Here is a 16,430-nt window from a genome sequence, read left to right as displayed (position 1 = left end):
GTTTGTTTGTAGCTCCCTGATGAGCCGCAAGATGGCGAAACCGGTCGGAGTGTTCCAAGAAGGAACGATGGATGGTACTTAAGGCTGGAGGACGGGACACATTCAGTAGTAGCCAAGCAGGAACTCTGGATGGTGCCTAAAGCTAAAGCACAAGGTGCATTCATTTGGACAACAGCGACAGTCTGAGGTGCGGGCCAGAACCAAGAGGCAGACAACATAGGGAGGGCGTTTCCCCCCTCTGCCCACCATTTTAAAACCTAACATTTGCAAGTGACGCACTAAGGACTTGGTCTGTTTGTTTGTAGCTCCCTGATGAGCCGCAAGATGGCGAAACCGGTCGGAGTGTTCCAAGAAGGAACGATGGATGGTACTTAAGGCTGGAGGACGGGACACATTCAGTAGTAGCCAAGCAGGAACTCTGGATGGTGCCTAAAGCTAAAGCACAAGGTGCATTCATTTGGACAACAGCGACAGTCTGAGGTGCGGGCCAGAACCAAGAGGCAGACAACATAGGGAGGGCGTTTCCCCCCTCTGCCCACCATTTTAAAACCTAACATTTGCAAGTGACGCACTAAGGACTTGGTCTGTTTGTTTGTAGCTCCCTGATGAGCCGCAAGATGGCGAAACCGGTCGGAGTGTTCCAAGAAGGAACGATGGATGGTACTTAAGGCTGGAGGACGGGACACATTCAGTAGTAGCCAAGCAGGAACTCTGGATGGTGCCTAAAGCTAAAGCACAAGGTGCATTCATTTGGACAACAGCGACAGTCTGAGGTGCGGGCCAGAACCAAGAGGCAGACAACATAGGGAGGGCGTTTCCCCCCTCTGCCCACCATTTTAAAACCTAACATTTGCAAGTGACGCACTAAGGACTTGGTCTGTTTGTTTGTAGCTCCCTGATGAGCCGCAAGATGGCGAAACCGGTCGGAGTGTTCCAAGAAGGAACGATGGATGGTACTTAAGGCTGGAGGACGGGACACATTCAGTAGTAGCCAAGCAGGAACTCTGGATGGTGCCTAAAGCTAAAGCACAAGGTGCATTCATTTGGACAACAGCGACAGTCTGAGGTGCGGGCCAGAACCAAGAGGCAGACAACATAGGGAGGGCGTTTCCCCCCTCTGCCCACCATTTTAAAACCTAACATTTGCAAGTGACGCACTAAGGACTTGGTCTGTTTGTTTGTAGCTCCCTGATGAGCCGCAAGATGGCGAAACCGGTCGGAGTGTTCCAAGAAGGAACGATGGATGGTACTTAAGGCTGGAGGACGGGACACATTCAGTAGTAGCCAAGCAGGAACTCTGGATGGTGCCTAAAGCTAAAGCACAAGGTGCATTCATTTGGACAACAGCGACAGTCTGAGGTGCGGGCCAGAACCAAGAGGCAGACAACATAGGGAGGGCGTTTCCCCCCTCTGCCCACCATTTTAAAACCTAACATTTGCAAGTGACGCACTAAGGACTTGGTCTGTTTGTTTGTAGCTCCCTGATGAGCCGCAAGATGGCGAAACCGGTCGGAGTGTTCCAAGAAGGAACGATGGATGGTACTTAAGGCTGGAGGACGGGACACATTCAGTAGTAGCCAAGCAGGAACTCTGGATGGTGCCTAAAGCTAAAGCACAAGGTGCATTCATTTGGACAACAGCGACAGTCTGAGGTGCGGGCCAGAACCAAGAGGCAGACAACATAGGGAGGGCGTTTCCCCCCTCTGCCCACCATTTTAAAACCTAACATTTGCAAGTGACGCACTAAGGACTTGGTCTGTTTGTTTGTAGCTCCCTGATGAGCCGCAAGATGGCGAAACCGGTCGGAGTGTTCCAAGAAGGAACGATGGATGGTACTTAAGGCTGGAGGACGGGACACATTCAGTAGTAGCCAAGCAGGAACTCTGGATGGTGCCTAAAGCTAAAGCACAAGGTGCATTCATTTGGACAACAGCGACAGTCTGAGGTGCGGGCCAGAACCAAGAGGCAGACAACATAGGGAGGGCGTTTCCCCCCTCTGCCCACCATTTTAAAACCTAACATTTGCAAGTGACGCACTAAGGACTTGGTCTGTTTGTTTGTAGCTCCCTGATGAGCCGCAAGATGGCGAAACCGGTCGGAGTGTTCCAAGAAGGAACGATGGATGGTACTTAAGGCTGGAGGACGGGACACATTCAGTAGTAGCCAAGCAGGAACTCTGGATGGTGCCTAAAGCTAAAGCACAAGGTGCATTCATTTGGACAACAGCGACAGTCTGAGGTGCGGGCCAGAACCAAGAGGCAGACAACATAGGGAGGGCGTTTCCCCCCTCTGCCCACCATTTTAAAACCTAACCCTAACCCTAACCCTAACCCTAACCCTAACCCTAACCCTAACCCTAACCCTAACCCTAACCCTAACCCTAACCCTAACCCTAACCCTAATGCAACACTAACCCTAACCCTAACCCTAACCCTAACCCTAACCCTAACCCTAACCCTAACCCTAACCCTAACCCTAACCCTAACCCTAACCCTAACCCTAACCCTAACCCTAACCCTAACCCTAACCCTAACCCTAACCCTAACCCTAACCCTAACCCTAACCCTAACCCTAACCCTAACCCTAACCCTAACCCTAACCCTAACCCTAACCCTAACCCTAACCCTAACCCTAACCCTAACCCTAACCCTAACCCTAACCCTAACCCTAACCCTAACCCTAACCCTAACCCTAACCCTAACCCTAACCCTAACCCTAACCCTAACCCTAACCCTAACCCTAACCTTAACCCTACCCCTAATGCAACCCTAACCCATAACTCCAACCCCCCAGCCCTGAATCTAATCACAACTCTCCAAATGCACCCCACTCTACCCCTAAAGCCTAACCGTAACTCTAATACAGCAAACCTAATCTCCCACCCCACCCCTAAAATCTAAGCCTAACACACCCCACCCTACTCCTAAACCCTGACCCTCACTTAACCCTACCCCTAATGCAACCCTAACCCATAACTCCAACCCCCCAGCCCTGAATCTAATCACAACTCTCCAAATGCACCCCACTCTACCCCTAAAGCCTAACCGTAACTCTAATACAGCAAACCTAATCTCCCACCCCACCCCTAAAATCTAAGCCTAACACACCCCACCCTACTCCTAAACCCTGACCCTCACTTAACCCTACCCCTAATGCAACCCTAACCCATAACTCCAACCCCCCAGCCCTGAATCTAATCACAACTCTCCAAATGCACCCCACTCTACCCCTAAAGCCTAACCGTAACTCTAATACAGCAAACCTAATCTCCCACCCCACCCCTAAAATCTAAGCCTAACACACCCCACCCTACTCCTAAACCCTGACCCTCACTTAACCCTACCCCTAATGCAACCCTAACCCATAACTCCAACCCCCCAGCCCTGAATCTAATCACAACTCTGACCCTGGACCCTAACCCTGATGCACCCTACCCTACCCCTAAACACCTAACCCTAACCCTGATGCACCCTACCCTACCCCTAAACACCTAACCCTAACCCTGATGCACCCAACCCTACCCCTAAAACATAACCCTAACCCCACCCCACCCCTAAACACCTAACCCTAACCCTGATGCACCCCAACCTAACCCCAATATAGCCCTGAACCTAACTGCGACCCTGACCCTCACCTAACCCCAACACTAACCCCAGTGCAGCAACCCTAACCCTAACCTGAACCCCCCAACCTCAATACAACATAACCCTAACACTACGTAAAATAAAGGGTAGAGTTCCAACACCAATAATAATAACTAAATACGACATAGAGGCCATAAATTGGCAAAACCCAGGAACTGATTATAACCCCAGAGGGGGATCAAAGGATTACGGATCAAGAAATTACTAAGAAGCGATCGGCAAGAAAAAGAAGCCAGGTGGTAAGGTAAAGCGTGGGCCAACCAAAAGTGGCAGGTATAAGTGACAAGAAGCTCAAGGGATGAGTGAGAATACGAACACAAGAGGGTGTAACTACCCTCCTGCCCACACCATACAACCTAACATTCAGGAGTGACACGCTTTACATTACCACAGACAAAAAAAGATATAAATGCCAAGAAAAGAAAACCCAGAGAATATATCTTGCAAATACCTTAAATCTAAACTTGATCAGTGAGGTAGATGGTTAAATAACTTTTTGTTCCCCTTTTGCCCCCCCACAAAAAAAGCAGCAAGCAACTTATAAAAATAGGGAGCACCAAGGAGGTTTTTTTAAATTTTAAAATCTAAAATATTTAAAAGGTGCACTTAAAATAAAGCATGGCTGGAAATGTGGGTCTGACAGACATGGAACTCATCTTCCCAAACCCCCCCCCACGAGGTTTGGGACAGCAATAAGGGCACAAAAGATTACATATTTTTTTAAAAAGTTGTAGTTCCCATAGACACGGTCTCTGGACATTGATGCGGGGACGGCCCCTTTAAGAGATGCCTGGTGCTGCGGGGACGGCCCCTTTAAGAGATGCCTGGTGCTGCGGGGAACGCGACAGCAGGGAGCTGCTGGATATCGACCTGGGTTTTTTTAAAAGAAACCCTTTCCCCGGGGATCTGGAGGAGTTGGGGACACGGGTGAGAATCCGATAACTTTATCTAGTCTTTAGATTTTGAGCGTTCACCGGGTGATTTTTATCTTTGAAATCGGGTTTTTTTCTCAGCGACTGAAAAGCGAGCGCCGCGTGAGGCATTCTGGGATATGGAGTTCTCTCGGGTCAAACACGAGGGCAAGACCCGTAAATAAAAGGGTTTACTTGGTCTCTCTGGGGCTGGGGGGCCTTTCTTTCCCCCTCCTCTCCCCCCGGGGGGCGGGTGGCGGCGGATTCGGGAGTTTTTATGGGGAATCGGACCTTGGAAATCAAAATTTTGTTCCACGCGGCCGCTGAAAAGCGAGCGACGCGTGAGGCATTCTGGGAAATGGAGTTCTCTCGGGTCAAACACGAGGGCAACGCTCTTAAATAAAAGGGTTTACTTTGGTTTTTTGGGGCTGGGGGACCTTTCTTTCCCCCTCCTCTCCCCCCGGGGGGGTGGGTGGCGGCGGATTCGGGAGTTTTTTTTGGGGAATCGGACCTTGGAAATCGGTTTTTTTCTGCGCGGCCGCTGAAAAGCGAGCGACGCGTGAGGCATTCTGGGAGATTGAGTTTCGTTTAACGAGCGATCGGGTTTAAAAAGGAGGAAATCGGTGGGAAGTTTAATTAATTGTTTAAAATACCCTCATAATTAAAAGGCATAGCCGGAGGCGGGGGTTTGGAGAAGTAGCTTCATGTTTTTATTTAAAAAATGAGGTGAGGCGGACAGGTAATCAAGCCCCGGGGTCAGCAGACAGTCAGACTCCGTGGCGCCAGAATGACCTGGAGCATTAAAACAGATTCAAAGGTTAAAAAGCAATATTTTTAAAAAACATTACCTCAAAAAAAATAACCCCAAACATCTAAGATAAACTAAAGGAACATTAAAACATTAGGTTAAAAAAATATAATTTAAAAATAACGAACACGTGGAGCGAAGGGGGCGGGGCCAGCCCTGCATGAGACAGGACTCTTTACATACAGGACAGAAATTCTAACCAATCCCAGGTCAAGGCTAGCCTGCTTGTGGGCGGGAACAAAACTTCAGCCAACAGTAGCACACAGGGGAGGGGCCAGTCCAAGGCTCCGGACTTATAAGCGGCTGTAAACAAAGTTAAAATCCTTTCTCCCTGATGAAGCTTAAGGATAAGCGAAACGTCGGAGAAAAAAAGATTCCAGGCCGGAGAACTTACTGAAGGAAAGAGTTTTTGGATAGTACTGTTGCAGGCAGAGAACCATCGAAGCCAGAGAGCCACCGGAGGGGAGGTGAGACCGGTGGAAAAAGAGCCTTTCCAGGCGGGACAGCCGGCTGAGCTGGGGAGTGTTTGGAGGACGCAGTCCCAGGCAGGAGACCATCTGAGCCAGGGAGCCACCGTGGGGTGAGATTACAGTTACTAGCGGGGACCTCTATTACCAAATAGAAGCTAGTAACATCTTTTAAAACCTTTTGCACCTTTCTACACCCAGGGAATGGCTAACACTATGCGGAACACATGCAGGTTGTCTGACAACCGTACGCATATGAGGTCGGACCCTGGTACACATAGGTGTCTCCCCGTAGCCAGGGATGAATTTGCTACAACAGTGAGAATAATTTATAGAATTTTCCAGACAATCCACCATCTAATATTCTTAAAGGGCCAGAATCAGCCCCCTAAGGGCATCTTAAAACAAGCTGATAAACTAACCTGCTTTATAAAACCGGCAAAACCGTCACAGGAAACCCTAACCAAATTGGCTTTGAATTCAGAAAATTGGGCAAAACAGACCAGACAGATTCTAATTGAGCACTATACAACAAACCTGGAAGAATTAGAAAATGAATTTGCTCAGGCTGCAGTGACAGAGCGCCTGGAAGAAATGATGGCGAAAGCCACTAATTGGATTAAAAAGAGTCTTAGACATAAATTCAAAATTCAATCAATTGATGAGGCAAAGAGACATGTGGTGGGATTAGCATCACGGTTGACAGAGCAAGGGACCAGCACACAATTGAGGACAGAACAGCGGACCGGCACACGGACTAGGACGCCCCCACGCCATAGGCCAAATACCTGGGCAGCCTTGTTCCACCAGCCTGCGATCACAGCCCCCTCATGCCGCAGACGGACTGAAAACCCCCCCCCACCCCGTGGGCCAGCTGCCACGACTTTGTCACGCCACCGACGGACACCCCCACCCCGTGAGCCAACTGCCACAACCTCGTCAAGCCACCGACACACCCCCCCACCCTTTGAGCCAGCTGCCATGACTTCAGCACGCCACCGGCAGACCCCCCCACCCCTTGCACCAGTTGCCACGACTTCGTCACACCACCAACACACCCCCCCACCCTTGGAGCCAGCTGCCATGACTTCGTCATGCCACCGATGGACCCCCCCACCCCTTGCACCAGTTGCCACGACTTCGTCACACCACCAACACACACCCCCACCCTTTGAGCCAGCTGCCATGACTTCGTCACGCCACCGACAGACCCCCCCACCCCTTGGGCCAGCGACCCCGACTTCATCACACCACCAGCAGACCACTGAAACCCCCCCTTCCTTGCGGTCCAGGGCAGTGACCCCCCCTTCCCCGCCATCCAGGGCGGCGACTAGCCCTACCCCACCCCACAGGCCAAGGACCAGGATTTCCAATGTGGCCATCATTAGGGACCTGGACATCACACTTGGCTCTCAAGAGCCTGAGCCACGTAGACCCCAGCACTACATGGGGAACCAACATCAGACCGTATTAAACCAAATCACTAGGGATTCCTCAGACCCAAAACAAACAGAAGGGAGAACCCCTCCTACACCAGGGACAAATCCATGCACAACATTCCTGTACCCCAAAACCAGGGTCATGTACCAACCGCTCCCACAGAGACAAAAGAAAGACTGTACCAAACCAACCATCCCAAGAAATACAGCAGTTCTAGAGCCCGAGATCAGTGTCACAAAACAACCCCTTCCACAGAAACAAAGGAGCGACCAGACCGGACAGGTAAACCCAATAGACACAGAAATGAGGACAGGAACAATGAGAGCCCAGACAGACAACACAGTAGGAGAGGCAGAAATAGCTGAAGCCGAGGTAGGGAACACAATAGGGGAGGCAGGGGTAGCAGACATAGAAACAGAAAACACACCAACAGGGGCAGAACCTGACTCTGAAGGGGAAGATGCACAGAGAGTGACGAGGCACCCCAACACCAGCCGAAAAAACATTACCTGGAAATTGGAACCCAGAAAATCCATTTTAATAATAGGAGATTCCAACCTCTCCAAGATAAAAAGATGCCCAAATCCCACCACCCAAATTGATAGCTTTCCAGGAGCTAAATTCATTCATGTCACAGCAATTCTGGACAAATTGGAACCCTGTCCGGAGACCAAAAAGGTGGTGCTCTCAGTTGGCATTAATAATCGAACGCAGAGACCACTGACTGCAACCAAGCAACTGCAGTCATTACTTAAATTGGCTAAGAGCACATTCCCAAATGCTCAGATCTGGGTGCCGGAAATTAACTTCAGTAACTTACTTCCAGAAACAGAGAGGGATACAATCAGAGGAATTAACCAGCATATAAAAAAACAGAATTACATACCAGCAATTAATGCTAGATCCTTTAAAGTGGGGGCTGACCACATCCATTGGACAGATAGCACTGCCCATAACATAATAAACCAGTGGATGAAGTCTTTAAACTAAAAAGGACTTTAACCCAAGAGAAGGGTAGATTACACCTGGGAAAAACTGTTATTAATATTTCCCAACTCTTTAACCCCACAGAGGTACAGGAGAGGGTTTTAAACAAGGGCCTTACATTTGTTCCAACCCCAAAACATTGTAAAGTACAAATTCAGGAAGATCTGAAAAGGTTTTACAGGAGAGTAAAACTGACCGATTACTTTAGCGATTCAGAAACAGACAAGCAACCTTTTACACCACCATCAGAATGGACCCCACCAAACAATAAAATAGAGCCAGAAATCCTAAACTTTATTAAACAGACTCAATCACAAATTGAAAAAATCCCTAAACAGACAGACAAGCAAAACCTCACTGGAAGAGAGAGACGGGCAATCATAGAACTTAGAAACAATCTAGATATAATCATAAAACCAGCAGATAAGGGCAGTAGTATAGTGATCATGGATAGGCAACAGTATCTACTTGAAGCTCACAGACAGCTTAATAATACAGCCCACTACACGAAATTAGCAGGACCAATTTACCAGGACACACGAAAAGAGATTGGAAACATTTTAACAGAACTAAAGAAATCTAAACACTTGAATCAGAAACAAGTGGAATACCTAAGGGGGGAACAACCACAACCCAGAAAATTCTACATACTACCCAAAATACACAAGCACCCTGACACATGGACTGTACCAGGAGAAATACCACCAGGAAGACCCATTGTGTCAGACTGTGGTAGTGAATCCTACAGGATAGCAGAATACATTGACTCATTCCTAAACCCCTTATCACAGAAGCACCCTAGCTACATTAAAGACACTTACCACTTCATAGAAATAGTGAACTCACTGACCGTACCCCCGAACGCAATACTCTTTACCATGGACATTGAAAGCCTATACACAAACATAGAAACAGACAGAGGCATACAGGCAGTGGAAAATATCCTTAGAAAGTTCCCCCAACCCCACAGACCAGATGCAGCCATAATCCAGCTATTACACCTAGGACTAACAAAAAATGACTTTGAATTCCAGGAGCAATTCTACCTACAGATTAAGGGCACGGCTATGGGCAAGAAATTTGCCCCGGCCTACGCAAACATATACATGGCAGACTGGGAAAACACAGTCTTTGAAAAGTGTTCCAAGCTCCCGATGTGTTATTACAGATACCTGGATGACATATGGGGAGTCTGGACTCACACAGAAACAGAATTGCAAGAATTTGTAGGTATTCTCAACAGTCACCACCAATCTATTAAACTTAAAGTTACAACACATAGAGAAAGTGTGGATTTCCTGGACACCACAGTATTTAAATTACAACAGGAGAATAACAGCCACAAGCTAGCAACAAAGGTATTCTTTAAAGAAACAGACACACACACACTCCTGCACATAAACAGCCACCATCCAAAACATACCTTTCGGGGGCTGGTGAAGTCACAACTGACACGTTTTCACCGCATATGCACAAACGGAGAGGACTTTAGGGAAGCCACCACAACCCTATTTACTGCACTGAGACAGAGAGGTTACACAAAAAGGTTCCTCAGGCACCTTAAGTCTGATTTCCTGAGGGGACTGAATAGCCCACGGCCAAACAGAGAAGTAGCAAGACTACCACTGATAACGACATACGATACAATGACCAAACTAATACACGGAGTGATTAAAACCCAATTTGGGAAACTAAAAGAGGATGTTGACACACTTAGTCGATACCACATAACGTCGGCATACAAAAGAACTCGGAACCTTCGGGACATGCTGGTTCGGAGTAGGATAAGAAAACAGACAACCCAGAACTGCACAAACCCAAAATGTGGGACGTGTAAATACCTAATAATCCGCAAAATGATACAAAATAGACACACAGGAAAAGCAGCCCTAATTAAACAAAGAATTACATGTGAACAGCACAATGCTGTTTATGCAATTCGATGCAAACAATGCCACATCTTGTATGTAGGAGAAACAGGGAATAGTCTAAGGATGAGGCTCACAGGGCACCTCAGTGCTATTAGAACAAAGGATGTATACAAACCTACCTCCCGACACTTCATGGAGCATGGTCTTGAATCCCTGGAATTTATGGGGTTGGAGACCAACATGAACTGGACAACCTCACAAAGGAAGAGGAGGGAAAAACACTGGATAACAACCCTACAAACTCAGTTACCAAAGGGCTTAAATCAGATCTAAAATGGGGGAAATCCAACATCAAAAAACAAAACTGCCCCGACCTTAATTACCACAAATCCCAACCCCAACTTGATAAACCTCCCAAACCGCAACCACACCACACCCTACCCTAATCACAATAAACAGAGCTAACCCCTACTGTTTAAGCTAACCAAAACCACTAAACCCCACACTGCCCACAACAAACAGACCAAAGCCCCAACCCTAACTACAAACAGACCACATCCATATCCCAAATCCTAACTCCAAATGCACCCCACTCTACCCCTAAAGCCTAACCGTAACTCTAATACAGCAAACCTAATCTCCCACCCCACCCCTAAAATCTAAGCCTAACACACCCCACCCTACTCCTAAACCCTGACCCTCACTTAACCCTACCCCTAATGCAACCCTAACCCATAACTCCAACCCCCCAGCCCTGAATCTAATCACAACTCTCCAAATGCACCCCACTCTACCCCTAAAGCCTAACCGTAACTCTAATACAGCAAACCTAATCTCCCACCCCACCCCTAAAATCTAAGCCTAACACACCCCACCCTACTCCTAAACCCTGACCCTCACTTAACCCTACCCCTAATGCAACCCTAACCCATAACTCCAACCCCCCAGCCCTGAATCTAATCACAACTCTCCAAATGCACCCCACTCTACCCCTAAAGCCTAACCGTAACTCTAATACAGCAAACCTAATCTCCCACCCCACCCCTAAAATCTAAGCCTAACACACCCCACCCTACTCCTAAACCCTGACCCTCACTTAACCCTACCCCTAATGCAACCCTAACCCATAACTCCAACCCCCCAGCCCTGAATCTAATCACAACTCTCCAAATGCACCCCACTCTACCCCTAAAGCCTAACCGTAACTCTAATACAGCAAACCTAATCTCCCACCCCACCCCTAAAATCTAAGCCTAACACACCCCACCCTACTCCTAAACCCTGACCCTCACTTAACCCTACCCCTAATGCAACCCTAACCCATAACTCCAACCCCCCAGCCCTGAATCTAATCACAACTCTGACCCTGGACCCTAACCCTGATGCACCCTACCCTACCCCTAAACACCTAACCCTAACCCTGATGCACCCTACCCTACCCCTAAACACCTAACCCTAACCCTGATGCACCCAACCCTACCCCTAAAACATAACCCTAACCCCACCCCACCCCTAAACACCTAACCCTAACCCTGATGCACCCCAACCTAACCCCAATATAGCCCTGAACCTAACTGCGACCCTGACCCTCACCTAACCCCAACACTAACCCCAGTGCAGCAACCCTAACCCTAACCTGAACCCCCCAACCTCAATACAACATAACCCTAACACTACGTAAAATAAAGGGTAGAGTTCCAACACCAATAATAATAACTAAATACGACATAGAGGCCATAAATTGGCAAAACCCAGGAACTGATTATAACCCCAGAGGGGGATCAAAGGATTACGGATCAAGAAATTACTAAGAAGCGATCGGCAAGAAAAAGAAGCCAGGTGGTAAGGTAAAGCGTGGGCCAACCAAAAGTGGCAGGTATAAGTGACAAGAAGCTCAAGGGATGAGTGAGAATACGAACACAAGAGGGTGTAACTACCCTCCTGCCCACACCATACAACCTAACATTCAGGAGTGACACGCTTTACATTACCACAGACAAAAAAAGATATAAATGCCAAGAAAAGAAAACCCAGAGAATATATCTTGCAAATACCTTAAATCTAAACTTGATCAGTGAGGTAGATGGTTAAATAACTTTTTGTTCCCCTTTTGCCCCCCCACAAAAAAAGCAGCAAGCAACTTATAAAAATAGGGAGCACCAAGGAGGTTTTTTTAAATTTTAAAATCTAAAATATTTAAAAGGTGCACTTAAAATAAAGCATGGCTGGAAATGTGGGTCTGACAGACATGGAACTCATCTTCCCAAACCCCCCCCCACGAGGTTTGGGACAGCAATAAGGGCACAAAAGATTACATATTTTTTTAAAAAGTTGTAGTTCCCATAGACACGGTCTCTGGACATTGATGCGGGGACGGCCCCTTTAAGAGATGCCTGGTGCTGCGGGGACGGCCCCTTTAAGAGATGCCTGGTGCTGCGGGGAACGCGACAGCAGGGAGCTGCTGGATATCGACCTGGGTTTTTTTAAAAGAAACCCTTTCCCCGGGGATCTGGAGGAGTTGGGGACACGGGTGAGAATCCGATAACTTTATCTAGTCTTTAGATTTTGAGCGTTCACCGGGTGATTTTTATCTTTGAAATCGGGTTTTTTTCTCAGCGACTGAAAAGCGAGCGCCGCGTGAGGCATTCTGGGATATGGAGTTCTCTCGGGTCAAACACGAGGGCAAGACCCGTAAATAAAAGGGTTTACTTGGTCTCTCTGGGGCTGGGGGGCCTTTCTTTCCCCCTCCTCTCCCCCCGGGGGGCGGGTGGCGGCGGATTCGGGAGTTTTTATGGGGAATCGGACCTTGGAAATCAAAATTTTGTTCCACGCGGCCGCTGAAAAGCGAGCGACGCGTGAGGCATTCTGGGAAATGGAGTTCTCTCGGGTCAAACACGAGGGCAACGCTCTTAAATAAAAGGGTTTACTTTGGTTTTTTGGGGCTGGGGGACCTTTCTTTCCCCCTCCTCTCCCCCCGGGGGGGTGGGTGGCGGCGGATTCGGGAGTTTTTTTTGGGGAATCGGACCTTGGAAATCGGTTTTTTTCTGCGCGGCCGCTGAAAAGCGAGCGACGCGTGAGGCATTCTGGGAGATTGAGTTTCGTTTAACGAGCGATCGGGTTTAAAAAGGAGGAAATCGGTGGGAAGTTTAATTAATTGTTTAAAATACCCTCATAATTAAAAGGCATAGCCGGAGGCGGGGGTTTGGAGAAGTAGCTTCATGTTTTTATTTAAAAAATGAGGTGAGGCGGACAGGTAATCAAGCCCCGGGGTCAGCAGACAGTCAGACTCCGTGGCGCCAGAATGACCTGGAGCATTAAAACAGATTCAAAGGTTAAAAAGCAATATTTTTAAAAAACATTACCTCAAAAAAAATAACCCCAAACATCTAAGATAAACTAAAGGAACATTAAAACATTAGGTTAAAAAAATATAATTTAAAAATAACGAACACGTGGAGCGAAGGGGGCGGGGCCAGCCCTGCATGAGACAGGACTCTTTACATACAGGACAGAAATTCTAACCAATCCCAGGTCAAGGCTAGCCTGCTTGTGGGCGGGAACAAAACTTCAGCCAACAGTAGCACACAGGGGAGGGGCCAGTCCAAGGCTCCGGACTTATAAGCGGCTGTAAACAAAGTTAAAATCCTTTCTCCCTGATGAAGCTTAAGGATAAGCGAAACGTCGGAGAAAAAAAGATTCCAGGCCGGAGAACTTACTGAAGGAAAGAGTTTTTGGATAGTACTGTTGCAGGCAGAGAACCATCGAAGCCAGAGAGCCACCGGAGGGGAGGTGAGACCGGTGGAAAAAGAGCCTTTCCAGGCGGGACAGCCGGCTGAGCTGGGGAGTGTTTGGAGGACGCAGTCCCAGGCAGGAGACCATCTGAGCCAGGGAGCCACCGTGGGGTGAGATTACAGTTACTAGCGGGGACCTCTATTACCAAATAGAAGCTAGTAACATCTTTTAAAACCTTTTGCACCTTTCTACACCCAGGGAATGGCTAACACTATGCGGAACACATGCAGGTTGTCTGACAACCGTACGCATATGAGGTCGGACCCTGGTACACATAGGTGTCTCCCCGTAGCCAGGGATGAATTTGCTACAACAGTGAGAATAATTTATAGAATTTTCCAGACAATCCACCATCTAATATTCTTAAAGGGCCAGAATCAGCCCCCTAAGGGCATCTTAAAACAAGCTGATAAACTAACCTGCTTTATAAAACCGGCAAAACCGTCACAGGAAACCCTAACCAAATTGGCTTTGAATTCAGAAAATTGGGCAAAACAGACCAGACAGATTCTAATTGAGCACTATACAACAAACCTGGAAGAATTAGAAAATGAATTTGCTCAGGCTGCAGTGACAGAGCGCCTGGAAGAAATGATGGCGAAAGCCACTAATTGGATTAAAAAGAGTCTTAGACATAAATTCAAAATTCAATCAATTGATGAGGCAAAGAGACATGTGGTGGGATTAGCATCACGGTTGACAGAGCAAGGGACCAGCACACAATTGAGGACAGAACAGCGGACCGGCACACGGACTAGGACGCCCCCACGCCATAGGCCAAATACCTGGGCAGCCTTGTTCCACCAGCCTGCGATCACAGCCCCCTCATGCCGCAGACGGACTGAAAACCCCCCCCCACCCCGTGGGCCAGCTGCCACGACTTTGTCACGCCACCGACGGACACCCCCACCCCGTGAGCCAACTGCCACAACCTCGTCAAGCCACCGACACACCCCCCCACCCTTTGAGCCAGCTGCCATGACTTCAGCACGCCACCGGCAGACCCCCCCACCCCTTGCACCAGTTGCCACGACTTCGTCACACCACCAACACACCCCCCCACCCTTGGAGCCAGCTGCCATGACTTCGTCATGCCACCGATGGACCCCCCCACCCCTTGCACCAGTTGCCACGACTTCGTCACACCACCAACACACACCCCCACCCTTTGAGCCAGCTGCCATGACTTCGTCACGCCACCGACAGACCCCCCCACCCCTTGGGCCAGCGACCCCGACTTCATCACACCACCAGCAGACCACTGAAACCCCCCCTTCCTTGCGGTCCAGGGCAGTGACCCCCCCTTCCCCGCCATCCAGGGCGGCGACTAGCCCTACCCCACCCCACAGGCCAAGGACCAGGATTTCCAATGTGGCCATCATTAGGGACCTGGACATCACACTTGGCTCTCAAGAGCCTGAGCCACGTAGACCCCAGCACTACATGGGGAACCAACATCAGACCGTATTAAACCAAATCACTAGGGATTCCTCAGACCCAAAACAAACAGAAGGGAGAACCCCTCCTACACCAGGGACAAATCCATGCACAACATTCCTGTACCCCAAAACCAGGGTCATGTACCAACCGCTCCCACAGAGACAAAAGAAAGACTGTACCAAACCAACCATCCCAAGAAATACAGCAGTTCTAGAGCCCGAGATCAGTGTCACAAAACAACCCCTTCCACAGAAACAAAGGAGCGACCAGACCGGACAGGTAAACCCAATAGACACAGAAATGAGGACAGGAACAATGAGAGCCCAGACAGACAACACAGTAGGAGAGGCAGAAATAGCTGAAGCCGAGGTAGGGAACACAATAGGGGAGGCAGGGGTAGCAGACATAGAAACAGAAAACACACCAACAGGGGCAGAACCTGACTCTGAAGGGGAAGATGCACAGAGAGTGACGAGGCACCCCAACACCAGCCGAAAAAACATTACCTGGAAATTGGAACCCAGAAAATCCATTTTAATAATAGGAGATTCCAACCTCTCCAAGATAAAAAGATGCCCAAATCCCACCACCCAAATTGATAGCTTTCCAGGAGCTAAATTCATTCATGTCACAGCAATTCTGGACAAATTGGAACCCTGTCCGGAGACCAAAAAGGTGGTGCTCTCAGTTGGCATTAATAATCGAACGCAGAGACCACTGACTGCAACCAAGCAACTGCAGTCATTACTTAAATTGGCTAAGAGCACATTCCCAAATGCTCAGATCTGGGTGCCGGAAATTAACTTCAGTAACTTACTTCCAGAAACAGAGAGGGATACAATCAGAGGAATTAACCAGCATATAAAAAAACAGAATTACATACCAGCAATTAATGCTAGATCCTTTAAAGTGGGGGCTGACCACATCCATTGGACAGATAGCACTGCCCATAACATAATAAACCAGTGGATGAAGTCTTTAAACTAAAAAGGACTTTAACCCAAGAGAAGGGTAGATTACACCTGGGAAAAACTGTTATTAATATTTCCCAACTCTTTAACCCCACAGAG

This window comes from Heptranchias perlo, chromosome 25, assembly GCF_035084215.1.
Source record: "Heptranchias perlo isolate sHepPer1 chromosome 25, sHepPer1.hap1, whole genome shotgun sequence".
In the NCBI taxonomy this organism is placed as follows: domain Eukaryota; kingdom Metazoa; phylum Chordata; class Chondrichthyes; order Hexanchiformes; family Hexanchidae; genus Heptranchias; species Heptranchias perlo.
The sequence above is the reverse complement of the archived record's forward strand: the minus strand, read 5'-3'. Positions refer to the sequence as shown.